The sequence below is a fragment of the Mus musculus genome, chromosome 17 (assembly GCF_000001635.26).
Source record: "Mus musculus strain C57BL/6J chromosome 17, GRCm38.p6 C57BL/6J".
Lineage (NCBI taxonomy): Eukaryota > Metazoa > Chordata > Mammalia > Rodentia > Muridae > Mus > Mus musculus.
The window spans coordinates 88,611,383-88,626,429 of record NC_000083.6 but is presented as its reverse complement, the minus strand read 5'-3'; the positions used below and the strand labels follow the sequence as shown (position 1 = coordinate 88,626,429).

General features: G+C 47.3%; 1 protein-coding gene and 1 long non-coding RNA gene across 4 annotated transcripts in view; one reads left to right on the top strand and one right to left on the bottom strand.

Annotated features, from left to right (window-relative positions):
- Ston1 (stonin 1) overlaps positions 1-15,047 on the bottom strand; it is a 50,251-nt gene that overhangs the window by 21,436 nt on the left and 13,768 nt on the right. The window lies entirely within an intron of this gene.
- Gm31704 (predicted gene, 31704) lies at positions 931-13,281 on the top strand. Of its 2 annotated transcripts, NR_166676.1 has the most exons (4): positions 931-1,074; positions 3,476-3,752; positions 5,030-5,134; positions 9,841-13,281. It is a non-coding gene; the product is annotated as a predicted gene, 31704 (long non-coding RNA). The 2 variants fall into 2 exon arrangements; NR_166677.1 differs by lacking the exon at positions 3,476-3,752.

Sequence of the window (15,047 nt, the reverse complement as noted above, 5' to 3'; positions counted from 1 at the left end):
ATGGACCCTGGCTGCCTCAGTGAAGCCTCTCCTGTGTGCTCTGGGAGGGCTGGGACCCTCAGGGTTGGTACTCAGGAAGCCAAGCCCACAGTGAGGGCATTATGAAGAATTCCCCGCCCCCCCCCCTCAAAAAAAATTTGCTGTGATGGTGTGGTGACCAGTCCCAGGGAAGTTTTCCCTTGAAGAGTTTGAAACGAAAACAAAAGGAGCATGTGCGCGCCTTGCCCCCATCTAGGTCACTCCAAGGCCAAGGCAGCACGGGCCGTTTTATGAGCACATATGTTGCGCACCCCATACTATTCAATCACAGATGTGCAATATTTTATTCATGTGACAGGAAATACCATTTGCACAATATTAAACCACAGCCTAGTCTCCCAGCCTCAAAAATTATCAGCTTTGGTCTCAGCTCCATTCCCCAGCCCATCCCTCCCTTGTGGCCATTAGCCTCCCCATTTCCCAACTCTCTTCTAAAGCTTTTTCCTTATCTGTCCACTTCCTCGGTTTGGAGAGTAGTGACAGATGCTCTCTGACCAGACTCCTACCAAGTTCAAAGCCTGCTTCTAAAAGCGTCCCACCAACTGCCCATCAAGACCTGAGAGAATGTGAACAGTGTTTAAGTTTGCATCCTCATTTTAGGATGGCATAGCCTGCACACCCTTCACAGTGCCTGCCTGAGAAAACTCGGGGCTACCTAAAAACTGTGTGTATACACCAGCTCTGGAGACGGGGCCCTGGGCTCCAGGGGAGAGCAGGAGCTGACTCTGATGAAGCTAGAATATAACGATTCAAGGCTTCTATCGACCACCCGCTCCTGCTTTGTCAAGTCCAGCCTCCACTGCGCAAGTTCATCCTCCACTGCGCAAGTCCAGCCTCCACTGCGCAAGTCCAGCCTCCACTGCGCAAGTCCAGCCTCCACTGCGCAAGTCCACACTGAGCGGAGGGTAGCCGAGCTGGTGCTATCGTTCCCTTGCTCTGGTTACAGTCTCTTCTTCCTTCCCCTCACATGTGAGCAGAGAGCAAACCAAACTGCCCCCAAGAAGGGTCTTCACAGGAACAAAACTTTGGAGTTGGGTAGGGCATTATGATTTTAAATGGTATTGTTTGGGGAGGGGGAGGGGAGCTTGTCTGTTTGCTGTTGTATTGTTATCCTGATTCGTTGTGGTGCCAGGGGTAGAACTCATAACCCTACCTATGCTATGTTGGGTTGTACCCTCAGCCTTAAATTTTTATGTCTCACATCCTGACATTTGAAGAGATACTCAGCACTATCATACACACTACAGAAACTTGCAAAATGGAAGCCCGGAGCCTCAGTTTCTTATCTGTCCAATGGTAACATGAATATTTACTTCCCAAGACCAGCGTGGTTGCTCACCTCCATAAATCTTAGCCCCTAAGAGGGCTAAGATTAATCTAAGCCCAAGGCAACCCTGTATCCTGCACTACACACGGTGAGCTCCCTGGGTTAACCTGCACTACACACAGTGAGCTCCCTGGGTTAACCTGCACTACACACGGTGAGCCCCCTGGGTTAACCTGCACTACACACGGTGAGCTCCCTGGGTTAACCTGCACTACACACGGTGAGCTCCCTGGGTTAACCTGCACTACACATGGTGAGCTCCCTACGTTAACCTGTATAGACTGAGACCATCTTTTAAAACTGAAGTAAATGAGCAGACAAATGAATTTTTACCCCATGTCAATTGCCTCACAGTAAATACCCTTATAGGTTTTCCTTCCTTCCTCCCTCCCTGCGTCCCCTCTGTCCTTAGCCTATAGAACACACTGGATCTTATAGTGAGGAGGAAGGAAGCCCCATCTGCAACAGTCTCTGCTCGGCCTAACTCAGGGCCACGCCCTACCCCTGTACTTTCTGGGTTGCTTACCCCTGTTGCTTGAATCCCCCTCAGGGCCATTTCTTCATTGTTGGCTAAATGTTTGCGTACCCACAAAATTCATACATTGAAACTCTAATTTCAATGTGATAGTATTTGAAGATAGGGCCTCTGGAAGGTGACTAGGTAATGTAGGCAGAGTACTTAGGAATGGATGATGTAAAAGAAGAGAACAGAGAGGAGGGGGAGGGGAGAGTGGAAAACCAGCTGTCTGTGATGGATGAACAATCTTCATTGTCAACTTAACTGGACTACAATTGCCACGGAAACATGCCTCTTGATGTGCTATTAAGAGTATTTCTAGAAATTTTTCAGTGAAGAAGAAAGACCTGCCATAGATGTGGGTGCTTGGTGGACAGCATGCAAGAGGAGCTGCAGTGAGCAAGTTAGGTCCCTGCAGTGGGCTCCCTGGAGACAGCCTGTTGCCTCACTCTCTGTGATGGGTGCACTATGGCGAGGCATGGTCCCAAAGACTTAGTCCCAAGATCACTTCTTGCTACTGGTGTACTTTCTCATGTTTGTTATTACCACGCTCCTCGTTTATGTGACTTGGTGTGAATGGACACTGGGAGACCCTCACTGCCTATAGCCTTCTGTGATTACTTCCTGGGTGATAGCCCACCCTATTGGGCACATTTCCTGTAGATAAAGATGAAGATAAGCTTTCATTAATTAATGCTGTTTAGATGAATTAATGACTTTATAGAAACCCTGATTTGATTCAAATAATTTTAGAAATAAAGTTTAAGGAGATGGTTTTAGTTGTTTTGCCAGAAAGGTGTAATAAAGTTAGAGTCAAGAATAGAGCGTGCCCCCTCATCATAGTAGGTAAGTAATTAAAGGCTGCAAGATTAGGGATACAACGAGCTTTTATAAATTGCACTAAGGTGAGAAATAGACTTGGGACAGACTTGTGATCAAGGAAAAACATGCATTCTAGGTCAGGTCCAGGGATGAAGCTACAGGTGCACCCTATGATAAAACAAGGCCATGTGAAACTATTGCTTTGAACTTATAATGAGCTTATAGAATGAAACACTGCTTTGAACTTACTATCAACATCCTTCTGTAATTTCCTTTTTGTGTAACATTTTATCTGTGAGGTAATTTTTTTCTTACATAGAAGACTTTTTGTCTAAAAACACTATAAAAATCTGAAAGCAAAAATTAAGGCTTAGTGTAGCCCTTTTCTGCTTCACCCAGGGTGCATGTGTCTGTGTCTGTGTGTCTGACTTTCTCTTCTTTACTTTTCTTTTCTCTCTGGCTCACAAAGAGTTAACAAACTCCAAGCCTCTGGCCTGGCCAGTGAGAGGCCCATCAATCAAAGAGAAAAGAACCCAAGCTCTGTCTATCTTCAAGAGTTATTAGCCAGAAACTTTTGGGCACAGAATAGCAAGAGAGAATTAAACTTGCAAAAATAAGTCATCAGCTTTTGGCTCCAGTCACCTACACCTCACTGCTTTCCTTGGGTACCTAGAGGGTCTCTGCGGGTCATCAATGGGCTGGGGTCCCATATAAAACATAAAGAAAAACATGAGCTGACCACCAGTCATCACCTGTCTCCTTCCTGACAGTGAATGCAATGTGACCAGCCACCTCATGCTCTTGCCACCATGCTGGACTTCACCCTCACAACTGGAAGACAAAACAAGCCCTGCCTTGAATTATTTTCATCAGGCATTTTGTCCCAGCAGTGAAACATGAACTAATACAGTCTGTCTCCCATGAGACTACAAATGAGAGTTGACAATCTGCAGCCCTCACCAGAACCCAACTATGTTGCCATCCTGAGCCTAAGCTTCCAGGCTCCAGACCTGAACTGAAGAAATTCTGAAGACACCATCTCCCAAAGTAAGATGTCAGTTAGCAGTGAAATTGAGAGGCAGAGGGAGGGAGAGGAGAAACCAATATCTGATGTGCTTACAAAATCCTGATATCAATAAAGGATTGACAAATCTCTTCATGGCAACCTCTTCCGACATTTGTGTTCGGATAAATCAATGAAGCCTACTCACATTCCCAGGACCTTGCTCAGAGAGAACCACATAGCTTTCCTTCAGAATTAACATGGCAGACATAAATAAGAGCTCTCTAGAACACAGAACTACAGTGAACACAGCTGGCTTTAACTCTGATCACCTCAGCCTTCTCTGCCTACTGCCAACTTCTTGTCTGCCTTGAGCTTTGGCTCTCGGTACACAGTGGTGTCTTTGAACTAGTAGGCTCTTGGCATGGCTCTAAGGATAAGCAGCAGCCACATGTCCCTTCCTTGTTACAACAGTGGCCCACATAATGAGATAGCCTCACCTTTGCTTTCCCAAGCAAGGGACAAAAGCTTCCACATGAAACACTCTTGCCTTTGGCTGGAGCAAGCATGCAAGGGCATTGAGGGCAGCGTCTAGCAGCTCCTATCACTGTTCATCCGACCACCACATGAAAGCTTCCTGCACTCAGGCCCTGGCCTTTCCTGGCCAAGGAATAGAACCCATAAGGGATGAAAGAAAAAGGCTCAGACTGTTCCATGAGGTGGGGCTCTAGAAGGGTACACAGTACTCAGGATGTGCTCTGCCTGTAGCCCTGGAATCACAGCTGCCTTCTCCAAACTACACCATGTCCCAGAGATCTCCTTACCACCCACTGGTCAGGTCTGAGGTCTGTCCCAGTAAAAATGTCTACCAAGAGGCTAGATACCAAAGACTATCTTAAGAAAACAGAAAAGCAAAGGCTGGGCATGCAATGGAGGTGTTTGCTGGTCTAGGAAAAGGTTCAGGCCTGCAGTCGAGAAGGGGGAAAAGCCACAGGACATCTACAGCCAAAGCTGAGCCACTTTACAGGAACAAGAGAGGAAAGGGAGAAAGACATACCCAGGAAGGCCTAGGTCAACACTGGGCAGAGACCAGGAACAACACAGACATGGGGGTTCCTGATTGGGTCGTTAGATCAGGGAGATTAAGGTGGGATGAAGCCAAGCTGCCCTTCTGGGGCAAAGGTCTCCTTTATGGCCTGTATGGGAGCTGGGTCCATGGGCATGCCTCTACCTACAGCTTCCAGAGTCCATTTTGTTCCCTGCGTTCACAAGTTCCTGACAATCCTGTTAATGGCCTTCTCCATGATCTACCCACCTTCAGCTCACAGGAGATGCATTTAAAGAAGGATCCCAGGGCTGCCCACTCTCCAGAAAGTTCCACCCACCCTGGCCATCAGAAGGAGACAGAGAAGCATTCTTCACTGGGGTAAGTGCCTAATACAAGGCCTGCTTTCAGGGCAGCTTGCTGGCATTTGGCTTCCGTGGGCTCTTCAGTGGAAGAGAAACACAGTTAGAAAGAAGTAAGAAAGGGCACCATCCCCCAGGGGCCCTGTGGTTACCAGACAACCTCAGCTCCTGGGCTTCGGTTATGAATTCTTCTGAGAAACCTCAAAAGGGCTGCTCAATAAAACCAGCTGCAGGGGCCTGGTTATTCTCACATCTCAGACATGTCACTCTTCCTCCCTGAAGCCTGTCTCCCTCCTGAAAATGAGCAAAAATCTTAGAAGCCTGAAATTGGCGACTAAAGACTTAAATAGGTTTTACTTTACTCGTGTGTGTGTGTGTGTGTGTGTGTGTGTGTGTGTGTGTGTGTTGTACACCTCCACGTACCACAACAAGAGTGTGTAGGACATAAGGGACAGCCAAGAGGAAAGCTTTAGGGTTTTATGATAGGTGGTTAGGTCTAGGAGAAAAAAGGCCAAGCTGCCTTCTGGAAGGGAAGGGAACACACAGCCTTTTGAGTACTGAGGTACAGCTGCAAGGTTACCTCAACTCCCTGAGAAATGAGACTGTGGGGAGCGGGTGTGGCGGCAGTCCCAAAGGCGCCAGAGACTGCAGCTAAGTCATATGACTTTCACCTGACTTCCTCATATAAGACACAAACATCTTGAGTGCTGCGCAGGTGTACCAGGATACAGGTGAATCCAGTTTGATGGAGATATGCCCCTGCTGCCCTGATTAGCTGAAGCTGCGTGCCTGGTGAGGCTGCGTGGCCTGCTGTGCGTGGATGGGAACTGAGAGTATAAAAGGAGTGAGAGGCCCAGGGTTCGGGGGAGATATAAAAACAGGGGAGATATAAAAACAAGGGGGAGATATAAACAAGGGAGAGATATAAACAAGGGAGATATAAAAACAAGGGAGATATAAAAACAAGGGAGATATAAACAAGGGAGATATAAACAAGGGAGATATAAAGAAAGAAGAAACAGGACTGAATAAACGTGTGCAGAAGGATCCTGTTGCAGCATCGTTCTTCCTGGCCAGTTGGGGGCGCGCTCGAGAGTTGGTGCTGAAACCCGGGAAAAAGAAACATCTTCAGTCACGAGCGAAGACCCCCTACTACAGGGAGGATTCAGAACTGCATCACGGGGAAGGGGTGGTTAATGAAGTGTTCCTGTAAAACAGACTGTTGAGAAGGATCTGGTGTGGATTCAGAACTCTTCAGCTGGGGAACGGTACTGGTAAGTCTCCCAAATTGATCGCCGGGTTAAAGGGGGATATTTTTAAGAGAAAGAAGAAAGATGAGGACTAAATAAACTGCTGTTAGAAGGACTGGTGGTAGCATCATTCTTGCTGGTCGAGAGTGGGCGTGACAATTGGTGGCCCGTACTGGGAACTGACTCCCCCGCCGAGTTCAGAACTTTCAGCAGTCAGTGGTTGCCGGCAGGGTAAGTTCACGGTGAGTGAAACTTGCAACCCCAGGAGTTTGGGAAGGACCTCGGATAAAATAGAGGTGAGCATAAAGTTGCCAGGAAGTAGGCACAAAGTAACCCAGGAGTTTGGGAAGGACCTCGGATAAAGTAGAGGTGAGCATAAAGTTGCCAGCAAGCAGGCACAAGGTAACGAAAGGTTCCCGGCTTTGGGACAAGTTAAGGTTCCTGGTTTTGGGACAAGTTAAGGAACTATGATAACCTCAGTGTAGTGATCAAGAGATCCTCGCTGTGTAGTTATGCTTTTTTCTCCCATTGACCCTTTGTGGGTAGGTCTGATAGTTTTGGTCTTGTTTGTTCTGATATATGGACTCTGTTACTGTTTGAAACGGTGTGTAGAGGCAGTCAAGACAGGTCAGAAAATCCTTATAGAGCAACAAGAAAGTATGTCGGAAGAGAAGGGCTTAAAAAGAAAAAGGAAAAAGAAAGGAGACACAGTGTTATCAGGTGAACAGAAAGGACAAAATAAAAGAGTTGAGGCAGAGGAGGAAGGCGAATTAGCTTTTTTGCCGCCTCCCTATGCCTCCTCAGCAGCCACCTGTAGGCAGACCTTCTGTCCGGAGGTCTGGAAAGAGGATAGATTCTCCTTGCTGGGATGTCCTATTTTCACTGATCAAGCTAAATTTGCATGGGATAGAGATATGCTGCTTGATCAAGGTCGATTTGCACAACAACAGACAGGATATCCAGTGCAGGTGTTTAAGCAGGTGAATCAGATTGCCATAAGGACACGGAAATTATTGCCCAACAGAGGGGAAGCTAGTGAAAACTTGACTCTCATATTGACTCCCCAGATGGACACACAGGTGATTGAGGTTATGGTCTCATCACCACGAGGTATTGTGTCCATCTCCACTGGGGATCGACCGGATCAGGTGTTGATGTGGGCGAGAGGGTCTGTTTGTGTGTTTCCACAGGACCAGACGGAACCTCTTTGGGTGCCAGAGAGATTGGTGAGACGCTGCAAGAATGAGGCTCCTGATCCAGTTGCCCCTGTGGATGTGGTGGATGATCCCACAAGCACAAAGGATGGAGCCGAGATGGGAGATCCTTTCGGTATTCCAGAAGCCGATACCAGCTCGACATGACGTTCACATTTTTCCATGCCTTTTTGATCCCTGAATTCCCCTTAAAGAGATAGCCCCTCTGGCTATCTATCCCTTGCTTCAGGGAAGATGAGTGGGGATGAGAGCCCTGGGATGTATGCTTGTTATAGTGTGTGTGTGTTTTGTGTTTGGCACATGTGTTAGGTGCAGAGTGTGCGGTCCGCACTTTTGCCATGGTAGCGTAGGCTTTTGCTGCAGTGGAGGCGGGACAATCTCCTCAGATTTGGTTTGCCGCTCTAAAAGAAATTATGCTGCGTTATGCCGTGGGGTGCGAGGCTAAGCACTGCACAGAGGATAGCTTGCTGTTGGCATCCTGTGGAAGGCACGTCTGATTGCATGAAGGTTCAGTGTCCTAGTTCCCTTCCCCCAGGAAAAACGACACGGGAGCTGGCCAAGACCTCTCTGGGTGATGAGCCTAAGAGATGGTTTTGTGTAGGGCCCCTATGCTTGCACACTGGGGATCAGACCTCTACCTTCACCCATGAGGCTTGCTTGCAGCAATTAAGATCTGGCTGTAGATTAATCAACATCCTGGCCTTTTGATGCACCTGCCGCAAGCAAAACACAATCTCCCCAGGTGTGGCTTGGCATAATAGAGAGGTAGTCAGTGATAAGACTCCCTGGGCATGTCACCAACCTAAGACAGGGATCAAACCAATGCTGTTTGTCACCCAAGGACGGGTAAGGGGCATGGCTGCGGGGGGCTATCTACAGACATTCTCTCTGCCAAAAAAGAAAAAAAGGGGGAATTGTGGGGAGCGGGTGTGGCGGCAGTCCCAAAGGCGCCAGAGACTGCAGCTAAGTCATATGACTTTCACCTGACTTCCTCATATAAGACACAAACATCTTGAGTGCTGCGCAGGTGTACCAGGATACAGGTGAATCCAGTTTGATGGAGATTTGCCCCTGCTGCCCTGATTAGCTGAAGCTGCGTGCCTGGTGAGGCGGCGTGGCCTGCTGTGCGTGGATGGGAACTGAGAGTATAAAAGGAGTGAGAGGCCCAGGGTTCGGGGGAGATATAAAAACAGGGGAGATATAAAAACAAGGGGGAGATATAAACAAGGGAGAGATATAAACAAGGGAGATATAAAAACAAGGGAGATATAAAAACAAGGGAGATATAAACAAGGGAGATATAAACAAGGGAGATATAAAGAAAGAAGAAACAGGACTGAATAAACGTGTGCAGAAGGATCCTGTTGCAGCATTGTTCTTCCTGGCGAGTTGGGGGCGCGCTCGAGATGAGACGGTGTTACTCTTGGGTTTGAGTGCTTGTCTCCCACCACACATACGCCTCTACAATGAAACTTAATCTCCACCATGACAGTACTGGGGGGTGAGGCCCGTGAAGGGGTGAGCATGTCGTGAGGCCTCCTCTTTATGAGTGGGACTGGTACCCTTACAAATAAGGCCCTAGAGAGCTTGTTAAATTCTATCACGTGGAAGCACAGAACAGAGCAAGCTCTAACTGGACATCAAACTTATTGTCACCTTGATCTTGGGCTTTGCAGTTCCTGGAGCTGCAAGTAATAACTTTCTACTGAGGGTGTGTTCTCTACACTTAAGGATAGAGAGGAGAGACAGACAGACAGACAGACGGACAGACAGAGAGAACACTGAACAGCCGGGACAATTACAATTAGCTGGGACAGTTAGCATCTGTGAAAAGGCTCTGAGGAAGACAACAAAGATGGCCACCGCTACAGGATCCTGCTCCTAAGGAGCTCCTAACCTGGCAGAAAAGCTGAAAGGAGCAACAGAGGGAGGATAAAATGTGCTCAGTCTCTGCTAATGACCACAGGAGGCTGAGAATGGACAGCAAACCTGGCTCCTTGACTCAGGTGGAGGCTTCGAGTGGAGAGGTGTCTGACTGGGTACAGAGATGATAGCAAACTGAACAGTATGATTTAGGCTCTACTCATGTTGCCGTTGACTCGGGTCATGCATATGTCGATACCAATGTAAAGATATTTCCCCACGTGGCCTTCATCTCCCTGGGAGCAAAATTAGTTCCCTTCCTGATCATCATGAAGATGGGACCTGGGTAATCATGGCTTCGTATATGTCCCACAGTAAATGAATCTGTTTTTTTCCAGGCCCAGAGCTGACTGTAACTGACCGGAAACACCCACGTCTATGCATCGGCTCCACCCACCAAATGAAAGAACAAAATTGTGCTTGCTTTTGTTCTCACCGCCCCCACGGAATTCACAAATGTGTGTGTGTGTGTGTGTGTGTGTGTGTGTGAATATGCTTGAGCCATCACAAAATTAGAGATTTTTTTTTAAAGCATTGACTTAGGGCCTACTTATAAACCAGGTATCAAAGATCGGCCTCCTTTGATGCCTTGGTCTCAAAATAGATATTAATAATATTCATATTTCTAGGTTTGGGGAACATTTGCAAACCGCATGTGAACTCTATCATATATCAGGAGGTACCAAAGTCTTTGAAATTATCTTGCATGGAAAAATGGACTGTCTGTGTGCAACCAGATACCAATGGCTACATCTGCCAAGACGGGGGCTCTCCCAATGGCTACATCTGCCAAGACAGGGGCTCCCCCATAAGCCTCTATTTAACTTCATGGACTTCATATTCTGATTGTGTAGACCCTGTCTCTGAACTCTGAGTGACTCCTGCATGTTTGAAGACCATCCCTGGTGCCTTTGCACAGCTCTGCTGGGCAAGACACATAAGCTCCTAACAGATCCAGCCCTCCCCAGCAAGGGCTCAGCCAGCTCTCAGTACTGGCCACTGGCCAACCCTAACCCTAGCTCAGTGATTCTCCCACAGCCAGCATGGTGGTGCTCCCACACCCATCTCTCCACCATAAATGAATTCTTCTCTTGCTCATTGCACACAGAGAACCCCTGTAAAAGTTCCCTAGCCTGTCGGGCCAGGACTTGATCAGCCAGGGGTGAGTAGGGGTGATGGTATTCTTAAAGCTCTGCATCTCTCTCTGACTCTACATTTAACTAGTCCCTGATCCCAAGGGATTGCCAACATTCCTTCAAATTCCTACAAACCATGAGGATTCACTCTCCCAAGAAGGAATCTTGAGAAGAGGGTACCTCCCTGCCTGACTCAAGATCTCAAGGACTCTTGAAAGCACACTGAGAGCTGGTTGCTTCCCCAAGATGAAGGGCCTCAAGAACATCTCCCCTCCCACCCTTCCCAAGCCTCACATTTCCCCTCCTCCGTCAGGTTGTTCCCCATCACTCTGATTCTGGGTAGCTCCTGGTTGCTCTACCAGATGCAATATGGCAGAAGAGACAGTTCAACGCATAGGCAGAATGTCACTTTGCTTTTTGGGGGAACCTTGGGACAAAGGCTTAGAGGCAGGGGTTTGGGTGTCCTGACCGATACCGTTAGGTATGGCATTCGCCATCACGGTATCTGCAATCACAGGGGAATGGGAAATCTCTGAGTAGGGACACCCAGCTGAACCCGTCATCCACCAACCCAGAAGACAGCATAGGGACTCTACTTTTAAGCCTCTACTTTTGTGGTATATGCCTGTGTGTGTGTGTGTGTGTGTGTGTGTGTGTGTGTACATATATATAACCATTTGACCACTGTTCAGCATGTATTTTCCTGTCATTAAGAACATCTATGGGCTGGGGAGATGTATCTATGTGTAAAGAAGCTTATTATGCAAGCTGTGTGACCTGAGTTTGGATCCTGAGAACTCTGACACAGTAGCGCAAGTACCTTTAACCCCAGCATGCTCCTATAGGGAGATAGGAGACTGGGACAGAAGAAGTCCAAGGGCTAGCAAGCCTAGCTCATGCTTGTTTGGACCATGTCTCAAACAAGGTGGAAGGCAAGGACCAACCCCAAAAGGTCTTATCCCCAAACAGGTAACCCATGTGCTGTACAAATATGCACACACACACACATACACACACACACACACACACACACACAGAGAGAGAGAGAGAGAGAGAGAGAGAGAGAGAGAGAGAGAGTTAATTAATGCCAGCATCCATTCCCAGAACTGTATCTTTCTTAACCAAAATTTTACACCAACAAAACTGTAAAATGACAGACTCTCAACCTTTAAAGATGGAGGCGGGGGTGGGGGGTGGGAGTCATACAGCACGAGTGTGTCCTTGGACATCTGAAGTGCTGCTGCTGCTGCTGCTGCTGCTGCAAAGGCTCAAAGTCTGAATCTCTAAGGGCCTGGGAGTGGTTCCCAATGATCACACATAGAAAAGCTTTCCTGCCGTGTGAATACAGTGCTGTTAGCAAACAGAGTGTGCTGTCCAGGCCAGGGGCTGAGCCAGGAAGTTGAGAAACTGTGTCCTGGCCCAGTTGGTCTGCCAGGAAAGTAAGTGTGCCACTTAGCCACTATCAGGGCTTCTTTTTTCATGTGCATAATGAAGCTTGCAAGCCACCTACATCCCAAGCTGTAAAGGCAGTGAACTTGAGGAAAGAAAAAAAAAAAAAAAAAAGACAGGATACATAGAAATGTGGTAATATTTAGCATGGAGAGGAGAGAAAGGGAAGAGGACAAAGAAAAAATAAAAGGAAAAAGGAAGAAAGAGGGAAAGGGAGGGAAGGAGGAAGGAAGGAAGGAAGGAAGGAAGGAAGGAAGGAAGGAAGGAAGGAAGGAAGGAAGGAAGGAAGGAATGCTGCAGGCATTTGAAGTGAGGTGTGTAGCTTTGAGAAAGCTAAGAAAGATAATGGGGCAGTGCAGATCCTACAACAGCCTCTCCAAGCCTGAGCGAGGGTCTAGGTTAGACCTTCATCCAGCAGAGGAAAGCAGAAGGGAGACAGCTCGGCTCAGAGAAGGAAGCCTCACTCATTGCAGTATGAAGTGTTGGGATGTATATCACACCACAAATGGCTGGTGCGTCCCTACCATCTACCTCACTAAAGGAAGAGGTATGAGATCTGAGAGTCTAGGGGAGGGTCTCCTAGAATTAATTTTTTTTAAAGCCTTAACTTAGTCCAATTCTGGAGTCTCTCCCCTCCCTCATTCTCTCCCCGCCCCGTGTGTGTGTGTGTGTGTGTGTGTGTGTGTGTGTGTGTGTGTGTGTGTGTGTGTGCAGCACGTGTGGAAGTCAGAAGGCATCTTATGTGCACGTGGGTATGGAGGTCAGAGGTGAATTTTAGAATCACTCCTCAGGCGTGGCCCACCTCTGGAGATTTGAATGAGAAACAACCCTCATTTGAACTCGTGGTCCCTAGTTGGTGGCTCAGTCTGAGGAGGTGGTACAGCCTTGCTGAAAGAAGTAGGTCTGTAAGGGGCAAGTCTTCCTTCACTTCCAAGTTCCCTCTTTTCTGCTTCAAGTCAGTGGTTGACTTAGCTTTCTGCTCTTACTGCCACGCCTCCCTCCTGCTGCCACGCCTCCCTCCTGCTGCCACGCCTCCCTCCTGCTGCCATGCCTCCCTCCTGATGGCACCCTCCCTCCTGCTGCCACGCCTCCCTCCTGATGGCACCCTCCCTCCTCATGCCATGCCTCCCCTACCATTAGGGACTCTCATCCCTCTAAAACCAAAATAAGCTCAAATAAACTCTGTCTTCCTCACATTGCCTTTGGTTGCTATGTTTTGGTTTGGTTGTGAGGAGTGACTGTTCTACACCTTGTTTATTAAAGCAGAATCTCTCACGGAGAATCGGAGCTCATCAGTTAGGTAAGTCTGGTCGCAGCAGGTTCCTGTCTGCGTTCTTGATGTTGGGATTAAAGACACAGCCACCTTGCCTGGCTAGGAATATTGATACTAGGGAATTAGCCTGAAACTGTATAGAATCTTCCATGGATAGAGACCTCGTTGTTTTGTAAGTTCATTTCATTCTCAGTTAGGCAGGATTAAACTCTTATCTCTTATATTAACCCTATTGTATGTAGTCTCCAGGGTCCGTTTGTGTTGTGTTTAACAGCCTTCCTTCACCCACCTTTCAGCTAAGCCAAAGCTGCTGACAACCTGCACTGGATCTGCCCACAGCTCAACCAACCAGGATGAGTCTTCATCGTGTCCCTGGAAGCACCTCGCCCAGCCCCCTCCACCCTCCTTCCATCAGTGGATAGCCTTAACCACATACTGCCATAGGCACTGACCACTGCTTCTGCTTTGCCCGGCCATCTCATACCTGTGAGCTCTATGCTCACTTCACAACCATTGGCCTCTTGCCCCATTACAGTCAAAAGCTGAGGAACTGCCATGAATCTGCCCATGATCAAGCCAACACTGGACAGTCCCGAGTCCATTCCACATGAACAGAAGTCAAGCTATTGTTGTTGTTTTTTTAAATAAGGAGATAACCAGAATATTCAGCAAGCATTGCATACTGTGTTTTCTCAGATTTCACTTGACAAATGGAATGAGAGAGGCCCAGAGATAGAAAGTGTTAATCTCAGGATAATACACATGAAAAGATGAATGTGAACTCTAACTATATGATATGCTTTCCATATTCTTCCTGTTGCAGTTAAGTGGGAACAAAGCTATGGTGTGCCTGTCTTCTGAGTATGATTGGGACAAATTTTTCTCTACTTTGCATGTTCATGCATTCTGTCCATTTTTATTTAAACAGTAACCCACTGAGACATAGATAGGTGTTTAGAAAGAGTTTAAGGTTTGAAGAAATCTTCCTCTAAGAATCTAGGTCTTGGGGAATGTGACTGTGAACATGCAATGTGTGTGTGTGTGTGTGTGTGTGTGTGTATGGCATGCACACACATGCATGCTAATTATCTTGTGCATGAACACATTCTACAATGGTTATTCAGCACTTATAAAACAATACTGAAGGAAAAGCCATTACAGTTTACTAACTACACCAGAGAATTCTCTGTATGGTAAGGACAACCTTCAAATGCTTGCCAATGGTCTGGCAGAGTTCCTGTGTGCCTAGGTCTCACTGGTCCCAGTTACTCCCCCTTATTTTTCATCCAGAATGAGTGAGATCTTTCTGCACTGGTGCTTAAGTACGGATGTGTGTGTGTGTGTGTGTGTGTGTGTGTGTGTGTGTGTGTGTGTAAGTATGTAAGTTGATGCAACAGATTGCTGGGCCCAACAAATAAGTACACAATGAATGTGTGTGTATCAATATGTATGTGAATGTTTGTGTATAAAATGTGTGTGAATGTATGAATATGTGTGTGTGACTGTATTATGAACGTGTGTATCAATGTGTGTGTATATCTTTCTGAATCGGTTGCTTCAGGGAGGACCCAACCTGGAGCTAAGCTCCCAGAAGTTTAGGAAACTCTATCCTTGGAGGATGCATACAATACAGAGCCTCTCTAGTTGCCTCTGTGGGAGTTGGGGAAATATTCCTCCCCAGTCAGAC